Genomic DNA, 18,758 nt, shown 5'->3' on the forward strand with positions numbered 1-18,758 from the left:
CTTGGGTGAAATACGTAGGGTGCGTCGGTACGCCACGTGCCACAGGAGCCCGTCTCGCAAGTAGGTCGGCAGCCTCATTCCCAGGGACGCCACAATGACCTGGGATCCACTGCAAGGTGATGTTATGTGTCTGTGTGACAGCACATGAATACTCCCTGAGGACGTCACACACCAGTGGAGCGAGGGAGCTCGAGCCCACGGTGCACTGCAGAGCTTGGAGGGCGGTTTTTGGAGTCACTGTATATGGTCCAGTGCTTCGGTGGTTGACGGGACACAATGAAGGAAAGCGCCATAAGAATGGAATGCAGCTCGGCCACAGCAGCCGACGTCGGGTGCGACAGCTTAGCGCTTCGTTCAATCGACAGCTCAGGGATTACGAATGCACAGGTAGAGCCGGTCTGTGTCGATGAGCCATAAGATTTTAATTCTGTCAATGTCCCTGGCTTGATTTCCACAAAATCGGCTACAACAATTGTTCTTCGCCAACTCGCTCTGAGTCTGCTTCATCGCGATGAAGGCAGAATAATAAGGATCATCTTGACATCTTCATAGATTTTTAACCTTTCACTGCGTTGCATTCGTCCCCAGTGTCACTGCGCATTCAAAGCACTTTCTCATGTGTTTTAGAGCCGTTATTATGCTTTCACTATGATATGGTAGCATTCCATGAGCTAGAAAAGTATAAACTTTTTTTAAAACTAGAAGTAGAACTGGAAATTCAGTGTTCATTCATAGGCAAACTACGACATATATTCAGATATTCTTGCACGGTTTCGCCTGGACGTCCCACATCGCCGACAGCTTCTGCATAGCGTCGGGAGGCAAAAATAAGAAAAAAAAACCTGAGTTTAGGCAAAGAAGAACGGACGGCGCAGTGGGACTCAAAGTGGACTCGGAATCCCTCTGTGTCGTCCGCTCTTCTTTGCCCAAGCTCAGGCTTTTGAGTATGGAGTTCCTCCACAAGCTCGCTTGCATTTTCGTTATCTTATCAGTGTTATTAGGGCTAGCTCAGCAAATTGTTCAATGCGTGCAACGGTGGAGAACGTGGAACACATCCTTATCCACTACACATGATACGTACCCCAAAACCGACCTTTCCTCCCTTTTTTTTTCTTTGTTCTAATAAACATATCCCCCCCCCCCAAAAAAAAAGACTCGTAGACGGCCCGTAGACGACGACGACGCGCCTATGGTTAAATTGATATCTGGCCTCGACCGTTTCGATAATACAAATTTTGACGTCTTCAACGTGCTGGATGCTTGGGAACCTAAGGCTGCGTTCACACGGGCCAACTTTCTCCACCAACTATGACCAAATTTGGAGTTGGTCCGACTCGGCTGACACCACCAACCACGACCAAAACTCGAGTGGCTCCGAATCGGTGGCCGACCGACAACTTGGAAGAGCTGGTGATGCTCTAGGCACCAGCATTTGGATCAGAACCCATACATTACGATTTCCGTAAGGTTATTTGTCGGTGGAGTTACCAAGTTGGTACATGTTAACGCGGAGACTGCACCGTCCTGAAGTCGGTCATAAGGCGTTGATTCGCGTTGGTTCAGAAAGTTGACCCGTGTAAACGCAGCCTTAGAAGAGAGGCAATACTTGCAAACTTTGTAGCGTCTGTGTACGTGTTTGTCCGTATATTTTAGCGCTGCCGAGGAAGTTTGTAGTGAGTTGTGCTATAGAGACAGACAGTGTAATTAAACTAGTGCGCAAGGTACCTGCTCATTGTTACTAGTTGGTTCAATAACTTAAAGCATATTCTTGGTGGCCAAGACCTTCCTCCTGTCTGTCGCCTGCGCCTGTCTTGCCATGCCATGTCTTGGCATGTCTTGAAAACATTACTGTTTGCAGTCGCACACGCTATCCAGTCAGTCAACTGTCTGAGCAGCTCTGTAGTGTCTCTTTCCCAGCGTGTCTGGGGAGTGTGTACTCATTGGTCCTTCTAAAAAAAAGCGCACAAAAAAAGGAAGATTCATTGGTGGACACCTTGGAAATACGTTAGCATAAGCCTTTGGTTCCTTCTTTCGTTTCCTCTTTTCTCTTTTGCTTCTTTTCTTTGGTTCCTTCTTTTGCTTACGTTTCTCTTCAGTCTCGGCAGCCCCTCGTCGTCGTTTGCCATCTACTTGGCCCGGCACTCGTACTTGGTTCGCACCCCATTGTATACTTCAAACTTCCCCCCACACACCAGCACGCTCAGACTTTCCCGCGCATCTGGCATGCTGTCAACCACCTCCTCCGTTCGGCGCGCGCTACCGTGTCACGTCTGTCCGCAGATCGACACCGCCGTTTTTCCTTTGACATGACCCTTCTAATGCTCACGCGTTAATAAGTGGATACGGGCGCAACGTGTGATATACCCTCAAAGTGAGGCCTACGGGCACCCCCTGATAGCTGCCCAGTGGACAGACGCTTTGTCACGTGGTTTCCTCCTCTAATGCGCTGGGACATACTGCTATAGCGTAAACCAGAACATTTGTACAATGTGTTCTATAATTGTTTGGAGTAGTAACACGGCGTAGTGGTAAGAAATAGTAGTACTTCACATAGTGAAAAAACAATAACAGCGAAAAAAACCAACTACCCCACCTTTCCAAGCTTGTTTGCACTTCCAGCAGTACGAAAAGCGCAACCTCGCTGGCACGTCGAAGTTGTTTAGACATGATATAGATATGTATATGTATGGTATAGAGATGTATAGACATGATATGTTGCTCGGGCGGTATGATCGTGTGTCCTGGGCGGACTTCATGAGGAACTGTGCAGACATTTTCCTCAGCACGCGTCAAAACGAGTTCATCACCAGACAGTTAATAAAATAACGTGAACTACTGATTAATAAAAGTGAGGGTATCTGCTTGTCCATGCTTTTGTCGTTCTGACGACAATTTCTTTGAATGTGCGGAATACCTGATGCTGCGCTACTCTGATGCGTCTCCCGAATCGATTTTTAAACGTAAAGAAATACACGTCACGGTCATCATGATATTTTGATACTGGCATTACGCTATGCGATAGCACATTCAGGCGCAGTGTGCCATTTGAATTGAATCTACTGCCGCCGTCTAAGATAAAAATTAATTAATATAACTTTTCTCCACAAGAGCGGGAACTTCCTAAAGCGTAATATTCAGAAAATTAAGAACAGGTAGAATACAAAAGATTATGATGAGGGCCACACGCTCCTCTTCATATCATACTATTTTTCCTGCAACTTCAATCCAACCCAATCCGTCGCATACTCGCAGCTCCCCCACTAACAAGCCTCCCATATTCTTTTCCAATACTACGAGGAATACTGGCGATCATCGTTATGGGCCGGGCTGCGTAAACATCTTTAGCTCACACGTTGTATACCTGGACGACGTCCAATTGGTGCCATGAACATAATCAATGTCAATAAAAACTGAGATGTTGCGACAGCACAAAAGTCTCCGTGAGCTGCATTATGTTCCGTCCGCGCAAAGCTGAGATAATACATTGCAGCCCTCGCGAATGTCAAGGTTGAAGTACATGTTGCTTTCCCATGTCATACGTGCTCAAACAGCCTCTGCTGCTTCTCTGTTTTCCCTGGGCTTTCCTCAGGCGCTTCAAAGGGGGATTTCGCAAGGATTCGAAAAAAAAAAAAGGTTAGCATCATACCTAACACGAACCACCCACTCCACAACAAATACAGCATTTGCATTCATTTTGCGCGAGTAATTATTTCGTAAATGATGACAACAGCAAACCGAAACCGAAATGCGAAGAGCAGAAAACAGAGCTCCATACTACGGCGGTTCGTCCGGAGGAGGATACAGAGACGTCATCCAACATTGTCGTCTGCTTCGAAACCTGCTTTCTCCCTTGCCAGATGCCGGATGATGTCAGCAGTGTGTTGCTTTCAGTGCCCTCTCGCTTCACAGAGGCGAAGCCCTCGCTTCGTAATAAATTCGTTTGAATAAAATTTGCGCAGTTTAGGAACGAGATATTTGGTACACGTGTTCCTAACATCCCAAAGGTTACGGATATACCATCCATAACCTTTGTGGTGATTTTGGTTGCGCAGTCCCACTTTAAGACAAATGTCGGCCCAGTTTCCCTGTGAAGTCGGCCCAGGACAGTGGAGCGCAAGTACTCCGCAACAAGAAGAAGGCCTTGCATCTGGTGGGCAGCGTTCGACCACGGTCCGAGGATCGTTGCGAGGTGGAACGGCCGCTTGTCAATACGTTGCATAGAAGCTCCCATCAGTGCACGCTCGTGGTGATACTGCCCACAACACGACTTACTGCACACTGACACGACCATAACACCCGCGCCCCTCTCCAGCACCGCGGAAATTGTTTTGCCGAGTGGCTGCTCGTTTGGGCCGCTCTGTTCTGGCCCCTGAGCAGACGACGAATCGCATGTCGACAGCGTGGTTTCACATGGTGGAGTGTACTTGCCCTGGACAGTTTCTGAAGTCAGCCTTCGCCTCTCGGCACTTCGCAGCCGACGACTTCGTCGTAGGTGCCACGAGGACTGCTTCAGCTTTTTGGACTGCTTCCTTAAATGGGAAGCGACAGCACCTGCGAAGCTCGCCTTTCTGACTGACATGATGTATGAAGCCCTAAAGACCACAACTATGTCTACTGTTCTGTGCACTCGCCACCTCCTAGACAGAGGATGCCACTGTTAGTTTCGAAAATTGTAGCATGATAATGCTTGCTTCTGAATAATGGGGCTGGTCATTAATTCTCTTCCAGGATTGTGCTTCCTCATGTGACAGCCAATCCCTTGTTCAGCTGCAGGAAAGATGCCAGCGACACTGCCAAGCTAGCTACTCTAGTCGTAACAAAGTTTGCGGGGGGGATATATTTATTAGACGAAAAGGAAAAAAAAAAACGGGGAAAGGTCAAAGTTTGCGGTCATGCATATCGCATGGGTGTAAAGAAAACACGAAAACGCAAGCACCACAGCGTGTTGTTTGTGAAAAGCCTTCGTCACAAAGTATTAAAAGTGACGACTGTAGCCTAATAATGCGCTCATGAATGCCTCGTCGTCCTGGTCAACAACATTTCACACAGTATTTACGGTGTTTAGGGTTCAAACCTCGCCTGGCAAATACCATTTATGCAGATGCCGAAAGTGTGTTTAAGTCTTTTACGTAAGTCAGTATATACAGTAGGTCGTGGCCCACAAGCCAGGATGACGTGGCAGAGGTCGCTGTGCACTCCACAAGTGGGGCAGAGGGAAGACGAGGTGGAGCCGAGACGGTGTTGAAAGGCAGGTGTAAAGACAACGTTGAGCCTCATGCGGTGGAAGAGTGCAGTAAAGGGGCACGTCGTCGTGGAGGAAGTACGAGAGAAAGCGTTGGGTCTACATCTGAGAGAAGGGAGTGAGCTATGTCGTGTTGCCACTGAGCCTGCATCTTGGGGCCGGTGAGTGACGAAAGGAGGTGTCTTCGGTCGTCCGAAGACATCATTATCGGGGAAAGAGCTGCGTGCTGATGGGCGCTCAAAGGTGGCTCTGTCTGCTTCTTCGTTGCCGCTGACGCCGACATGTCCGGGGATCCACTGCAATGCGACAGTGTGCCCTGCAACGGCCGCCTTCTTATAAACTTGCAGGATGTCAAAGACAGCAGGACTGAGGGTTCCACGTATCCCCAAGTGGGCCACACACTGGAGCGCGGGTCTTGAGTCTGTAAAGATGACCCAAGGCTGAGCTGGGCTGGCTGATATTTTTTGCATAGCAAAGAGAATGGCGTAGAGCTCGGCACACGTAGATGATGTTCTGTGAGAAAGGTGGTGACCAGAGGGGACTGACTGAGACGGAATGACAAATGCCGAGGACGACCCATCCCGAGTAGGTCACCCGTCAGTGAAAACCGGCGTTGACGTCGTATTCCTGTCATTCATCATGCCCAGGGTAAGCGGCTTGGCGACACACGGGGCTGTATCCTTTTTCCCTTCGAACAGGCCAGGAACAACAACAACAACAACATATATATTGTGATGATGAAGTGGGGAGGTTTTCCACTCTAGGAGTGGAACGCTACCCCATAGCTAGGGGTCTAATATGAGTGGTGACAATGATCAGTGATGACGATGAGAGATGACGGGAATGATCGAAGTGGCGATAGCGATGCTGGACGTGATCGTGGTGGTGGGAGTGTCCGAGGGCGCTTCTGCGGTCATAGTGAGTCCTTTAGGCCTGGAACAGTTAGGCGGGTGACTGGGCTGAAACACGCACCTGTGTTAAGATATCCATCCCCTGATTTTGATATGCAAATGAGTCGAAACTGTAAAAGCGCGCCTGAGTAGCGCATCACCTTCGACGACGGAGGCTTATTGGGCGGGAAAGCGGTTTACCTGACCCGCAGGTCGGCACCTACTCCAATCATCTCCAACGCTCCAAATCACGTGGTCCTCTGACGTGCAATGAGGGCTGTACACCCTGCGTTCCAGGTCGCCGCGGTTTCGGCTCATTTGCATATCAAAACTCAAGAGCGAATATCTTCACCCACGTGCGTGTTTCAGGATTTTTTAAACGCGGAATGGCTTTCAACTAGGATGGTGTGACGGTCAGACATATTTCGAACTGGCCATTTTTTGAGTGCGCGGGAAAACAAGAACGTGTGGGGCTATTTTGGGGAAGCTTCCCTCTATTACACGTCTGGATGAAAGTAACAGTGAAGGCCGCTTTCCCGGAGGCCCGAAGGACATAAGCGAGAGTGGACCATGAACGAGGTCACCGACGGCTACATAAGCCGACTACCAAAAAAGGACAGGGGAAGAGAGGAATTTGACAAGTCAGTCTCTCAGGCTCGGCGCCGGAAGACTGCTACTGTCCGCTACTGCCGTGATCGGCTCGTCGTTCCCCAGGCGTCTACGGGCTTCGAGACTTCGTCGTCCCGCTTGTGCGCCACCGACACTACGACACCTTCTGCACAAGTACTCGGGCCCAACCTGCCATCCCGCCACACATATCAAGAGAAAACTACAAGACGGTGAGCTTCCTCGAGCGGCGCGCTCTCACTCCATAGAGTGTCGCGTGTGTAGCATTATTGTCCCACCTGATTTCTAAATACAGTCTGTAAATAGCCAGGCTCCTTAAACCCTGTAAACCTTGTGCGTTTGTGGTCCGGGGTCTTCATTTGCCTTGTACTGGGTCCAGCCATTCTCTATATTGCGCTCCGTCAACACCGTTATCGGGTGACGTCACAATGGTCTCTCATTCTGATCTCCCGCTTTTGTCCGAAATCCCATAATTAAAGAGTTACTTAATGAACTTTAGGCAATTAGTCATCTTGTAGGTGCATACTTTCATCGAGGGAATGTCCGTAGAACTCAACTGCAAAAACGGCATCTATTTTGCTGTGCTAGTTTTTAATAAAAATTATGTAATGATTAAAAATAAACACCTTTTATAACGCAGTGGAAAAATCGTTCGGAAACAATGAGAATATTCACCGAATACCCAAGTGTACCCTGTGGCAAATGAAGCTGAACGTGGCTAAAACAAAAGTTATGTCATTGCAAGTTCTAAAACACACAACAGAGAGCACAGCTATGTGCTAAACGGCGATAAACTATAGAGACTTGTCAAACATAAGTACTTATGCATATTGATTTCATAAGCTGTATACGGGGGGGGGGGGGAAGTACCACACTGAACTTTGCAGAAGAGCATTTCGGTTTTTGGGTTTTCTGAGGCGTACCCATGTACCTCGCACCGGCTGAAGTTAAACTACTGGCATACAGTTCCTTGGTGCGCTCCAAGATAGCGTGTGCGGCCGTAATTTGCAACATTTGTCAGAAATACTTGATAGATGAACTGGAAATTTTGCAAAATAACGCTGCCAGGTTTGTTTTAAACGTACGGGAACCTATGGCAAGCATGTCCGGGATCAAATCTACTAAACATATTGCTTTTTTGACGAAAAATTTCTTTGAAAAAAAAAAGTTGTTTCATTCTCATCCGCTCTACATATTGAATTTGCTCGATTTTTGTCAAGTCGCATTGATCATCGGTATAAATTACAACCCCCATTTCAGGCGCACTGAGGCCTTTAAGTCTTCTCCCTTTCAGCAATGTACACTGTTAGAAGAAAAGGTATATAAAAGGTATAAATAAGGTCTAGAGTACGACATTTATACCTCATCACCATTGTCTATACCCTGTTTAAACCATGTGTAAGGTATAGATCTCTGATTCTATACCTTCCGCGGCAGCTGAGGGTACAAAAAAGTACTTCTATGTTACGATTATACCTTCAGCGTTTTGTATACCTTTTCTTCCGCAACATCTGGGATCACATTAATTTGTGACGGCGACTATATAATCTCAGTTAAACAATAAGTTGATTTAAAAACATAATAAGTAATGCAGTAGCATTCTAATTATATTGGGTAGTGACATCTGGAATCCAACTGTTTGATCCCAAAATAAATAAATTTACACGCCCTCACTTCTTAAGTTGCTTCCCGGGTGAAGGTTGGTCTCCACCATGTGTAGCCGCGGTGTGTTGTATATATGTATATGTTCTCCAGCAAATGCTAACTGCTCCTGGAAATATTTTTCCTAATACTTGTTGGTGTTGCCTCTTGGTTTCCAATTTAATGCTAATTGTTACTTAATTTCTTTCCTCTCCGATTCACATCCATGCTTTGTGAGTTTGTGCGCGAGAGTCTCCAGGTATTCTTTTTCTTTTTTTGTTATCGTTCATTCAGTCCTTTTTTTTTTCAATATTTGTGGAAAGCTGCGCTGGGAAGCCGCCACTCGGATATGACGCTGAAACACATCGAATATTACCGTTTTCTTCAATTATACCCACAAGGTCTTCAACATATACCCTCAAGGAGGTATATCTTTATACCCTGAGGTGCAAATAATATACCTTCAGTGAGGTATAAAGATAGTATACCTTGAGGAAGGTATAGAGTTTATACCTCAAAAGGTATGCGCCCTGGGACAAGCCGTTTATACCCCAAAAGGTATACATTTTTCTAACAGTGTATTTCTTTATGGAATAATCTTCCGGCTGTTATTGCCACTTTAGCTGATCCCAAAGAGTTCGGAGTTGCCTGTGAACTGTACGTTGTTTGACTGTTTTTCTTATCGAAGTTTATGCAAGAGTTCACGTCTTTGTCCACTCACCTCCCATATATAATATACCCTATAATGGGTCCTTAAGGAAAAACAAATAAAATGAAATAAAGTGAAACACAAACGAGACTGTGAAGCGCTCAAGCTATAGACATGGACGGACAGAAACGACGGGAGACAGGCGCTCGACATGTGGCAAAGGCCATGAAGGTCTGAGACGGTGACACACTGAGGAGGAAACACATACTTGAACGGGCCCGTTGTTCTAGAAATAAAACTTCAGAAGCGATTCGTCGTTTCTGTCTGTCCGTGTCTAGTTTTCGAACGCCTCACAGTACACGGCTTGCCCATTCAGTGTGACAAATTTCACAGTAAAATTTGTAACTACAAGGTGACTAATTACCTAAGACGCATTAATTGTTTAATTGGAAAATTTTGGGCAAGAGCGAGATAGCACAGTGGGACACAATCCTCGTTGAGGCCATTTTATCTGAAAACTCCGAAACGAGCGCGTACCGTGAAATATCCATGGCCGAATTACGCTGTGCAAGTGCGTCTCTGCGCATGAGAGGAGGCAGTGAGAGGGAAGAGGGAGGGCACCGCCGTAGCCAATGGGGCTTCCCGAGCGGAGTACCCTTGAGAGGAGATATGCGCAGAACGCTCGGTTACTGGCGGAGCGTATTATGCTGTGTCCCCAAATGAGCCGAAGCCAAAGCCGCAAACTCAACTGCACAAACTCTCAACTGCTGCTCACCCCGATATTGCAACACAACTCAACTGCACAAATGAAGATAACGTTGATTAAAGCAGAGAGAAAAAAAAAAAGAAAACAAGATATCTATGCTCCTTTCATAGCGTTCTTATTCAAAAATCTATAAAAGCTTTAAAAAAAAAGCGCGCTGTATATCTTGATTAGCTATATGCGAGGCATACTCGCTAGTTTTTTTGTTTTTGTTTGTTTTTTTCTGCTTCTTCTTCAGGTGCTATGTCTTTGTGGAACGCGCTTCCTGTTCATATGGCTCTTGAGCATAACGCTGGTTTTGATGCTGCAGTCTCGCAGTAGTTTCTTGTTAGGAAACTTTGCTGTACAATCCCTCCTGTAACGATCACTTTGGTGGCATCAACACTATATCAAATAAAGAAATATTCCGTTCAGAATGCCAACGTCATTGTATCTGCTGTAGAAAATTGCGTTAGTCTAAAACTCGATACACTCACCAGCCCCCTTTATTCTTGGGTGAATCACTCCATGTCATAGTCACGATGTATTTGTTATTGTCGTTGTTTATTCGTATGTACCATGTATTATAAGTATGTACCATGCGACCTACTCCACCTCTTTGAATACTAATTTTCAATACTAGATTTCAAGACACGTACTCAATACACCTAAGACCGATTTTAGTGCTAGTTTTACTAGTATGCAACCTACGCTAACCACTGCTTTTACATCACTTCCATCTCCCTATGACACACAAAGGAACATGACTCACAACGTAAATAATACCGTCGATGTCAAGTTTGACATGTTTTTCTATGATGGCCCCGGATTTAACCCTCGTGGGTTTTCCCCGTCTACGGCCCTGCTTGTGCATGCATACTTGCACTCTCGGCAGCAACAGCACACATGCAAAACCAGCGTCCTTCGGCAAAGAAATGCTTCCCGTTGATGCTAAGTTACGTGAAACGGAAGAGTGCGCACGTGAAAGCCACAAAGAGCACCTTTACCTCTGTGCTGTACCTGTACGCGTTGCTCTCCCACTCCATAAGACAAGACGCGAATCGGAGCCCTTCAGGAATACGAATCGCCGTGAAAGCGAATTTTTTTGCCTTCATGGCTTCGTTGCACTTTCGTAGATAAATATCGGTTTCATATATGACGTGAGTGACAGTAGCCTGTCGCGTTTCTCCTTCAATACAACTACGTTGTGTTTTGATAAAAATCAAAGAGATTGACAATAGTATCGTGAAATGCCAACCGGTGCTGCAAGTGAAGCGGGAAAGTGCGGCAGAAGGCTGAGACGTTTCTGCTGTCTCCGATAGGTGGCACCTGCAACGTTTTGCTTCGCAGCTGCATGAAAATAATAAGAGGCCGTTGTGGATAAGATATAAAAAAAAATCCGTATCGATTCCGTTAGAAACAACAACACACAAAGTGCATTCTTGAGATTCTTCAAGATCAGCACAAAAGCTGTCAGTATGAAAGTGCTCACCGAAAGTAAGCAGAAGCAGCTGAACAATCACGCAAGCACTGCAGGTAAGGTGTCTTCAAATTCATAAATGCTGCGAAAGTTAGCGTGGAGTCAAGCGTGTGACACCGACGAGGCGTTGATTATAGTAGACGGGCACGGACTAGCACAGGCCGGGACTATACTAGTATTGCATGTATGGCGCACTTCATACAACCTGCAAGACGAGTTTGCGAGTCTTGGCACTCGCATGGGACGAATGATCACACTATATGTAAGTGCAGGAGGGCTTATCTGTAAAGATGTCCGAAAAAGAGAAAGAATAACACAGAGTTTTAGTAGATTGGAATCACTTTATGAATACGAACACGATAAAGGAAGCTGTCAAATCAAGGGTCAGCAACGTGATGCCATCCACTCCAAAGCAATAAGGTGATTGGCCTATCGTGTTTTCGGAACCGTTATCGCGAACATCTTGCGTTCTACTTAACCTCGCTAATAGGAATAATAACACTTTCGCACGGTACGATGTCGTACCCTGCGTGCAGCCTTGTTTGAGCCACTGACTCTCTAGGCCAGCCTGCAGCGAACATGGATTCCGTTTCCGTTGTTGCGGGTGCACTTTAGAATGCATGTTTCTCCAACCTACTAAATTATGCTGGTTTCGTGCTACACAAATGATGCCACAGTGATTTCCCAAAAACAGGCTCTCATGGTGCTTGTAAGTGCTTAGTGTTACCCTGCCTTCTGGAATACTAAACGCGTAAACATTTGCAGGTGCGTATTGCTCAATTGGTGTTCAGAGCAGAAAGGCATGTTTTTGCTGTCTTCGACGCATATCGAACGCGCTATCGCACTATCGAGTAATCAGGCAAACTTCTCAGTGCCTTTGAAGTAGCTGGTACATGAAGCATGGCCTCAGCTGTCCGTCGATCGTCCGTCATCAGATATCAGTTGGCGTCACTCTCGCGCCTTCCAATCTGACCTGGTATTCCATGCATGTGTCCATGAAAGGAAGTTACCTTGAGCTTCATATTACGATTGCCCGGTTATTGCCAAGAGCGTATGTCAGTACATTTACTGGTGTCTGTACGTCGACAGTAGATGGATATACTGCTCAGTTCATCGCCACTTTTTACTGTGCATGTATCTATGCTGGCTTCCTCAAGATGGGCAGTTGGAAGAGCCATCATATAGTCCTTCCTTCTCCTCTGGTTATTCCGCACCAATATTTATTTATTTTGTTTATTTGTAATACTTCCGGCTATTGACTCGCCGTGGAAGGAGGGACATACAAATGCAAGAATAAGAACCGTGCGCATATTCGAGCACTAATATAAACATAACAACTATTAAAAATATAATGTAAATGTAATGTAAATATAAAATAAATAAAGATATCGTGCCGATGGTCATTCTGGGCAGCGTACTAAGAACATGGCATCTCTGGTGGTGGTGGTGGTGAAAGGGCTTGCCGTTGTCAGCCTCACGTATGTGGGCAACGTCACGACTCACGCCCTGGGGAAATGTGCGTCCTGGGCCGACTTCTAGGGGAACTGTGCCGACATATGTCTGAAAGCGTCTGAGGAAAACCCAGGAAAAACCCGAGACAGCACAGCCGGCACCGGGATTCGAACCCGGGTACCTCCCAGTCTCGACGTGCATGGCATCTCTGGCATGGCATGCCATGTGCAACCTCCTAAAATATACTGACGTGCCAATAGGAGCGTAAAATTTGTGACACGCGTTTACTCCGCCGCACGTGCTCCCCACGACCACGCCTATACTGTTTTTCTTCTCTTTACTGCTTACGTTTCTGCAAGTTCCGCATCCTGGCAGACACAAACGCAGCATTGCAAAGTTCATCCGCCCTGTTTAAAACACTTTTTTTCTACCTCTCGCGCTCTACTTAAAAGGCGTCCGCACTGACACTAAATAACAAGAACTAAAACCCACCAATGGAGCGCCGGAAGAGTTGTCGCGTCGCTGTTTCTAGATGTGGAACGCCTGTGGAATGGGAACAAAAATACGGAGGGAGCTCAGAGTGACAGAACACCGTTATGGTGAGACCCTGATGTGATGGAACAGCAACGTGGTGGGACTTCAGTATGATCGGAGCACAATGTGACAGAATGACGAGGACATAGTGTGATGGAACACCAATGTGACACAGAACCTCACGATGATTGAACTTCGATGTGTGTACGAAATAATATAATGAAACACAGGTCTTCAGACACTTCAGCGAGTGTCTAAAGCGCGAAAATATACGGTGCTGTAAGAAGACAAAGAGTAACATAATATCTGCCCTTTTCAACCGGGGGAAAACCTTAGAAGAGTGTGAATGGGCATGACTAAGACACAGTAGCTTTCAGTGAGCAAAGGTATTCCTCATGAACCTTTACTCTGGCTGCTATATAAGCATCTTACCGTGTTCAGGACGATGAGAAACGGTGCCTTTTTGTTACCAAAGTGAAACCTGGCACGGTATAGACGATAAAAGTGAGGAACACAGAACAAAAGGACGAGTCACATTTTTGTTGAATCAACGTATCGTACACTCTTTGCTAGCTTTTTCGTCCCAACCATGTCGTTGCATCAACCTGTCTTGCTATACAAAGCGGAAGAAAAAGCAACTTTATTTATTACAATTGCTAAGAAAAAAAAACAGTGCTGGAGAGATAAAACAAACGCCATATACGCCTAATAAACACCACATAAAACACTGAGATATTTTAATTGTGGACAAATTGTGGCGCTTTTTGAACAACTTTATTTTGATGATGATCATAAAGCGGAACTCGCACATTTCGCCCCACTACGGGATTGAAACGAATGATCTTCTCCGTCCTTTTTGATTTGCCAAACGTTTCATTTCTGTCTCTTTCCGCGTGCCCACGTAACAACACCACCAACAACAACTATAATTTAATGATGATCATGATTAGGGTGTTTCGTCGCCACGGACATTGCTCTACCTCATGTAGCAGTACACTCGCTACGAAAATTACGTAAGAGGGCCGCAGGTCAAACGCGTTGCAAGGAGTTGCACTGTCGACGGCAATCCCCATCCTTGACGGAGGTTTTCCAGGTTCATCCGTGTCGAGCAGGCGCACCTTTTCGGTCATTGCATTCTGCATAGACAGGGAAGTACCTGACCGCCATTCGAGGAAAGGGAAAGGAGGTCGGGCAGCGTTCGAACGACGTGCAAAAGCGGAGGAGAAAAGAACGCTCTATACACGGTAAAACCTGTCGTCGAGTGAGCGTCGCGTTGGATTACATCGCTCCCATAGGAGACAGGGACGACGAAGAAGTACAGGTGAGAAGATAATAGCGAGTCATAGTAGATCGGAGGCATGCGGCGAAACTGTTACGGCAACGGAAGCTGTCAAATCCAGGCTCTAGAATGTGTTATCGCTTGGGTTATCGCACTTTGGGAAACGTTATCGCGAAGAAGGTCTTTCGATGTACTAAACGTCGTTAAGGCCCGCATTTCTTTCGCATCCAGAGTATTTAGCTGATAGCGGACCGTGATAACGATCGAGCAAACCGAGTTGAGCTAGAATAGAGAGTTTTAGAACATCGTACGCTATCCACTTTGCGTGCGTAAGGGATAGCGTTGATGGTTCTGCGCACGCCCACAACAGAAGAGAGCTTCGCGCAGTGCGCAGAACCACCAACGCTATCTTTTACGTACGCTATCGCATTTGCGTACCATGTACCGTATTTTCACGCGTATTAGCCGCGGCTTATGCGCGATTTATTTTTTTCGCGGACGCTCTGCGGCTTATCTGTGGGTGCGGCTTATCTGGTGACTATTTTTCCCTGGTACTTTCCCCATACCCCGGGTTAAACGAAAGGGCCGACAGTGCCTCATGTTTTTCGGAACAGGATCGCCCTACCAGTGCACGAACAATACCGAACAGGGGCGGGTGCACTCCACATTCGAGTGGACCAACCCGTCAATCCACGAAAAACACGCAACAAGGGCACAATCCGATCTTAGTAGAACACTAGAAATGACCTCCTTTGTTATACATCATGCCGACAACGGAATGTGGACAGAGTTTATGGCCTTCCCCACGGTCTCCTTTCTCGGCAGACCCACAGGAAGGGTTCAATACACCTGTCATCGGGATAAAACGTGGTCAGCCAACGCTGAGGCACAGCCACGACAGCGGCTTCAAACTAAAAGTCGTCGACTTCGCGGACAAGTACGGGAACAGGGCAGCTGGCAGGGAGTACGGCGCTGACGACGGTTGAGCGTCTCTGTTGATTTTGTATGTGCATCACTGGTTTAGGGCACAAAGCAGTCGCGTCGTATTACCCGCGGCTTATCTGCGAGTGCGGCTTATCTGCAAAAACATTTTCAAAATGTATCTAAAAACGAGTCCTACGGCTTACCTGCGGTGCGGCTAATACGCGTGAAAATACGGTACTAAAACTTCTCCGATAGGCAATTTTAGCACACCGTATCGTGCCTATATCGGAACCAATCGCAGTCGTGTGTGACTCTGACTCTTTATCCACTGATTTGTTCCAGTCGATACGGTTTGACGCATGCCACATTATCAAGGGTTTGCTAAAACTAGAGAGTCTTAGTACACCGTATACGCTATCGCCTTTGCGTACGTAAGAGATAGCGTTGGTGGTTCTGCGCACTGCGCGAAGCTGTCTTTCTGTTATGGGCGTGCGCAGGACGCTATCCCTTGCGCACCCAAAGGTGATACCGTACGATGTACTCTCTTGACTGAATAGTGACTCTGATTGATTGATTGATTTTAAAAGAAAAAAATGGAGATGGTAGTCTCGAACCACTCGGGACTGGCTACTCCAGGACGCGTTATTAATAAAAGAAAGGGAAACTACACTAACCTCGACGCTTTGAAACGCTTTGAAAGAATAAATGAGAACATCATCACCGAGCTTGTCACCTGACTCTCGTAACGTCTTGTCGGTATGATGTTTGAAGGACAGCTAAATGCAACCAGTGCTAGTTAATCAGCATAAATACTATTTCTTTATTTTTTTTAATACGCGCTAGAGTCCTCGAAGCTGCATCTTTCATTCTTTCTGCATCATATCGCTATTAAACATCGTCTTAAGGAACCACCTCTTAAATTATTTCCTCATTTTCATACGCATTAGCTTTTTCACCTGTTTGTCTTGTTTCTCCCATGGGCTTTCGCGCTTACGCTGTTCACCTTCATAAACGCCACATTTTTGCTGAGTCTCAGTTGTTTTTGTTTCTTATATTTATTTATTTATTTATTTTGTCTGTTTTTCTTTCTTTTGCCCTCTTGTGCTTTCTCCCTTACCGTGACAATTTATGACCTTCCATATAATTTGCATTCTTATGTTTCATGACTTGTTTCTGATGTTGTCGCCACGTATGATATTCAGATTGTTTCCGAGAGGTCCCACCTCTAGCTATGCTATGGGGCCCCCCACTGTATACTGTGTATGGCATAACCAATCATAAAATTGAAATTGAAAAGAACACAGTTTCGATGCGTGCGCATGTCTCTAATCGCTCAACCTGCTAAGAAAGGCGATCAATATACTGAAATTGAATCCTACATTAATTGTCCCCCAATTTGTAGTGTAGCAATAGGTAGTACCTATATTATCGAACCTTGCTATATCGGAAGAACCAAACGAAAACGGTACGATAAGGAAGCTGCCGAATCCCCAGTCTAGTGATGTGAAGTGAGCCACGTAAAAAAAAGAAAACGCAGGATTGGCTTTATCGCGTTCTTGCTACGTTTATCGCGAACGGCGTCCGAACTACTAAAACTCTTTAGTACACCAGAGGGTATTCACGATAACATTTCCGAAAACAAGATAAACCAATCGCCATGCTGCTTTGAAGCGGGTGACATCATGTTGCTCTGTCTCGATTTGATAACTTCCTTTATCGTATCTTTTTCGTGTATCCAGTATCAGCAATGTGATATGTCACTTGATCGGAAGAAAGAGGGTGATTGGCTTTTCATGTTTTCGGAACTGTTATCACGAACGTCCTCCAATCTACTGCAACTTAGGGAGTTTTAGGAAATCGCAAGCGCCTTCCGATTCCTATACTTCGTATCGCTGTCAGTCAATAAGATATCGTTATGGTGATTGCAGATTGGCTGGCGCCATTACGGAAGAGGAATCCGGGGGAGCTCAAGCGGTTTCTTAAACCTCCCTATTGTTAGTAGATTAGGAGACGTCATATCCGATAACGGTTCCCAAAACACGATAAGCCAATCTTGTGAAGTGGCTCACTTTACATTCCTGGAGCTTCGATATCGCATTTCTCCCGTCATCATAATAGTGAGTTTGTATATCGTACGTTATCGCCTTTGCGTACGAAAGGGATGGCGTTGATGGTTCTGCGCACGCGCAAGACACAAGAGCTCTTCGCATTGTGAAGAACCAACACGCTATCCCTTTACGTACGCAAAGGCGACAGCGTATACGTGATACTAAAACGGACCATTGTTTTCTTTGTGCGTATCGGATCAACGAACACAGGCTATTGTGTCGTATGGCGCGTGTCGCATGCCGAACTCATTTCCCGTGAACTTATTCGATATCTTGCTGTTGCTGATCGCTGATGAGTTAAGAGGATTACAAATGTGACAGGTGTATATGAAGTGAGTGAGATGGTGTAATGATTGGTGTATAAATTTATTACACCAGCACGCTAGGGATAACTCGCACAAGAAATTATGTAATAATAGCGCTGCCATAGTGACGCCGCTACGGAATTCGCAACTTGTTCCAGCACCGGAATAACGATCCTGCCACATTTTTGAACTGGTAGAGGTCAAAGTATATTTCCGCATTATATTTCGCAATATTATCCGAATTATGTCTGCGATATATTCAGGTAGCGGTGGTACTCTTCTCCGCTGCCGCTACATTCCATTAAATGGAAAACGTGCGATACAGAACGCAAAAAAAAGAAGAAAGAAAGAAACAGACAACGGCGAAGCAGAATTTTTCCTTCATATTCCTTTTACGACGACAGACATGTCTAGCGATCCATGTCGATTTCAGTTGTTGTTATCGGATATAACGGTCGATTTCAGTTGTTGTTATCGGATATAACGGTCGATTTCAGTTGTTGTTATCGGATATAACGGTCGATTTCAGTTGTTGTTATCGGATATAACGATCGATTTCAGTTGTTGCTATCGGATATAACGATATAATACTTTTTTTGCGAATATTTGGGATCTGTCTGATTGTATTTTCCCAGTCCTTTGTATTCTGGTTGTTTTCTATGTATTTATTTTTTCAGCTTTTGTTTTCTTTAGCACTGGCAAAACATATAACTTGTAGGGTTCCGCGTTTTCGGTTTTAATCGAAAACCACCGAAAAACATACGCCGCGTAGATTTTCCCTCATTCGGTTTTAATCGAAAAACATTGAATACAGAGGAACATTCCAGGGCATGACAGAGATAAATTGTTGCGCGTGCCCAGCAAGTTGTTGCTGCAGACCAGAAA

At 45.8% G+C, this 18,758-nt stretch overlaps 1 protein-coding gene and 1 long non-coding RNA gene across 6 annotated transcripts in view; one reads left to right on the forward strand and one right to left on the reverse strand.

Moving 5' to 3' along the window:
* Window positions 1-18,758, reverse strand: part of LOC135386192 (uncharacterized) — a 449,529-nt gene that overhangs the window by 84,760 nt on the left and 346,011 nt on the right. The window lies entirely within an intron of this gene.
* The window catches only part of LOC135386188 (sodium-dependent phosphate transport protein 2B-like), an 89,136-nt gene that overhangs the window by 1,412 nt on the left and 68,966 nt on the right, over window positions 1-18,758 (forward strand). The window contains exon 1 of one of the 2 annotated variants that reach the window (XM_064615968.1): window positions 14,495-14,578. The exons of the other annotated variant lie outside the window; for it this stretch is intronic. The gene's annotated coding sequence lies outside the window, so the exon portion shown is untranslated. Of the gene's footprint in view, window positions 1-14,494; window positions 14,579-18,758 lie in introns of those variants that run through there. 2 annotated transcript variants of the gene reach the window in all.

This window comes from Ornithodoros turicata, chromosome 2 (genome assembly GCF_037126465.1).
Source record: "Ornithodoros turicata isolate Travis chromosome 2, ASM3712646v1, whole genome shotgun sequence".
Classification (NCBI taxonomy): domain Eukaryota; kingdom Metazoa; phylum Arthropoda; class Arachnida; order Ixodida; family Argasidae; genus Ornithodoros; species Ornithodoros turicata.